We start from the raw sequence: 3,985 nt of genomic DNA, 5'->3' as shown, positions 1-3,985 counted from the left end.
TTGTTGTTGTTGTTGTTTCTTGTTTGTTTGTTTAGAGACAAGGTCTACACTAGTCTGACCTACAGTGGGCAGCGCATGAGGAGTCAGAACAACTTGCAGGTGCTTTCCGTCTCCCACCAAGTATGATCAAACACAGGTCATTAGGTCCGGAGGCCTTACCTGCTTACCTGCTGAGAAGTTTTGCTGGCCCCTGAATTCTTAGCGTTTGCATTTTTTTTCTTTTACAAAAGAGCATATGGGTATTGTTGAAAGAAGAAAAGCAGATTGAAAGGAAAAGTAAAAAAAAAAAAAGAAGAAGAAAGAAACTAAAGCTGCAGAGAGATTGGAGAGAAGGAAGCCTCCCTAAGGTTTGGTTTTTGAGGTCTCATCTGCAAAAGGTCCCCTTCACCCCCATCTCTGTGGATAGAGTTAAGCTGACTTCAAAGATAAAATTACAGGCCAGAATTTCGAAACCTCTGGCCTGCCACTAAATTGCGTTCACTTCGAAGAACATGATATGGTTTTTCGTAGAGCCATGTACGGCAGAGGCAGAGGGAATACCGCAAGGCAGAATCAGTTCGAGAATTTTCTACCCTCCCCACCCCCATCCCAGGACTGGCTTCAGACTCACCGTGCTGCCAAGAATGACCTTAAACTACTGGCCCTCCTGCCTGTGCAGTGCTGGGAGGACTGGTATATAACACTGTGTGACAGGCTGACCTCAAACATGGCAATCCTCCTGCCTCAGTTCCCTCAGTGCTGGGGTCCCAGGCAGAAGACAATGTGCTCCAACTCAAGTCCACGTGTTTTCTGTTGATATTCCCTCTTACTAGGTGGTGGATGAAACTTTGACCACATCCTTTTGCTCAAATCTTTGCCGAGATAATTACTTACACTCCTGGGAGTAGAATTTGTGGGTTGAAGAGAAAGCACCGTTAACATATTGTAACTTCATTTAACTTATTTTGGTGGGTGTTTTAAAATTATTATTATTATTACTATTATTACTATTATTTTGGTCTTCAAGACAGGGTTCCTCTGTGTAGCCCTGGCTGTCCTGGAACTCACTCTGTAGACCAGGCTGGCCTCGAACTTACCGAGATCTACCTGCTTCTGCCTCTCCAGAGCTAGGATTAAAGGAGTGGGCCATCTTGCCTACAAAGATTTAGTTTTGTTTCTCTGTCTGTCTATCTGTCTGTGTGTCTGCCACATGGCTTACCACATTTGTTCCCAGTCCCAAAGAGGGTGTTTGTTTCCCTGGAGCTGTCTTTTTTATGTTTTTGTTTTTCGAGACAGGGTTTCTCTGTGTAGCCCTGGCTGTCTTGGAACTCACTCTGTAGACCAGGCTGGCCTCAAACCCAGAAATCCACCTGCCTCTGCCTCCCAAGTGCTGGGATTAAAGGCATGCGCCACCACCACCCGGCTCCCTGGAGCTGTCTTTACCAAGGATTGCAAGCCTCCTGAAATGGGTCCTGGGGACAGAACTTTTATATCTCCTGGAGGATAAGCAAGCAAGCGTTCTTAACTGCTGAGCTGTCTTTCCCAGGCTGTTATTTTGACTTTTGTGATGTAGGGTCTCACGATTGCTTTAAAATCTGGATCCCCCTGTCTCAGTCTCCTGAGTGCTGGGATTGAAGGTATCCACCACCACAACCAACAATTTTCATTATTTATTTATTTATTTATTTATTTATTTATTTATTTTTGTCCATTAGTTGTGTCCAAGAAAGAGCAGGAATACGCGTGTGCAGGTCGGGGAACAACTTGTAGGAATTGGCTCTCTTCTCCCCTCATGTGGGTTTCTGGGGGTTGAATTCATGTCATCAGACTTGGTGGTGGCCCAAACCCTGACCCACTGAGTCATTTCACACACACACACACACACACACACACATACACACACACACAGTTTTGGTTTTGAGATAGGGTCTAGCTTAGGCTGGCCTCCAACTCACTCAGTAGCCTCAATGCTCATCCACTTCACAAGAGCTAGATGGCAGGTAGACACCACCGTATTCAACTTTCCTCTTTCTCTTCAGGATTTTGTCAGAGGGGTAAAAGAAGATGCCTGCGATACCCCGTGATTCCAGCAACAGAGTATCATTACAGAGCGGTCCGGGCACAGGGATGCCATTCTACTGGGGACCCCTGCAATCATGATTCTCCCCAAGGATATGTATAAAGCCAGCGGCGAACATCCGTGTCACACTGCCCCACGCTGACAGAGCATGTCCGGCATTGACGCAGCGTACCCCACGCTGACGCAGCATGCCCGGCACATGCCCTGGCTGCGACCATCAAATGCTGACTTCACACTCAGCAGCGACTCCGGTGTCTCCCTGCTGGCTGCTTGCCCCACTCCTTGCCCTGCTTGGCAGCCCAGCCTCAGAGCCTACTGGCAGGCCAGGGCTCCGACTCTTTTGATTGGATTGGAGGATGCGATTTGGACCCTCTGGGCTCATCCCCATTCTCTCGGACCTGGTTCTGATACCCGGAACTCACAGACCTAAACCCTTGGCTTCCCTCTGGCAAGCCTGCCCTGCCCTCCCCGAGGAGGAAGCCCCAGCGGCACCAGCCTGCTGGACCAATTAATTTCCCAGGAAAACTACACAATGTGCTTTTGTATGGTTTGAGTCTTTCCTTTTTTTTTTCTCTGTTCTCCCCCCCCCCCCCGCCTCACCCCCAATGCTGAGAATTAAACTTAGGGCTTCACATACAAGGCAAGCTCTCTAACACTGACCTATAGTTCCAGCCCGTTTTCTCTCTTTAAATGTGTTTGTTTGTTTGTTTGTTTGTTTGTTTTGAGATCGGGTGTCACTGTGAATCTCTGGCTGGCCTGAGGCTCAAAATGTAGAGCAGGTTGCCCTTGAACTCACAGATCCTTTGCCTTCTATTTGTTGTAAATAAAAGCGTGAGCTACTGTATACATATACAAATTATTTGTATATATAATTATATATACATTTGTATATTATATATTTATATATAATATATATAGTGTATATTTGCATACTTATATATATTTGTATATATAATTATTTGGTGTATTCTTTTTTTTTTTTTTTTTTTTTGGTTTTTCGAGACAGGATTTCTCTGTGTAGCCCTGGCTATCCTGGAGCTCACTCTGTAGACCAGGCTGGCCTTGAACTCAGAAATCCGCCTGCCTCTGCCTCCCAAGTGCTGGGATTAAAGGCGTGCACCACCACTGCCCGGCTATTTGGTGTATTTTTTTTGGCCATTTTTCTTTTTTGAGACAGGCTTTCATGTAGTTCAGATTGACTTGAATGTCTAAAAGCCTTCAGTTCCCCAAGTGCTGGGATCATGGTCCTGAGCCAACACACCTGGCAAAAGAATAAAATGCATTGAAGCTATTAAAAACAACAACAACAACAACATTTGGGGACTGAAGTCATGACTCAGTTAAGAGTGCTCACAGCTGCCAGGGCCCTGTGGTGCCCATCTTTAACCATTGCACTTGGATATCTCAGTTTGTGGCCAGCCTGGTCTACATAGTGATTTCCAGGCCAGTTATGGCTACATAGTGAGACCACGGTCTCCTCTCTCCCACACAGGAAAGTGCTTGCTTACTTGCGCTCTCAGAGGACCAGAGTTCCAGCACATTCATCAGGCATCTTACAATCCTCTGTGAGCCCATCACCAAGGGATCCCAAGCCCCGTTGTGTCCTCCACGGATACCGGAACGCAAATAAAGTAAATCTTGAACGAAAGAAAGATAGGGCCACTGGTAGAAATGCTCAGCTGGTTAAAGCACCTGCTGCCAAGCATGGTGATCTGAAGTTCATCCCAGGATCCCAGAACCTAAGAGTTGGTCTTCTAAACACACACACACACACACTAATACATTTATAAAAAGAGGACCTCTGTCCTCAAAGAATCTTGTTGCACACTGGCAGAGTCCAAGCGCCCTCCTCTGCGCTCTCTCTTTCTCTCTCTCTCTTTCTCTCTCTCTCTCTCTCTCTCTCTCTCTCTCTCTCTCTCTCTCTCT

Source organism: Grammomys surdaster, unplaced genomic scaffold (assembly GCF_004785775.1).
Source record: "Grammomys surdaster isolate TR1022 unplaced genomic scaffold, NIH_TR_1.0 183, whole genome shotgun sequence".
Taxonomy (NCBI): Eukaryota; Metazoa; Chordata; class Mammalia; order Rodentia; family Muridae; genus Grammomys; species Grammomys surdaster.
Note: the sequence above shows the minus strand (reverse complement) of the source record.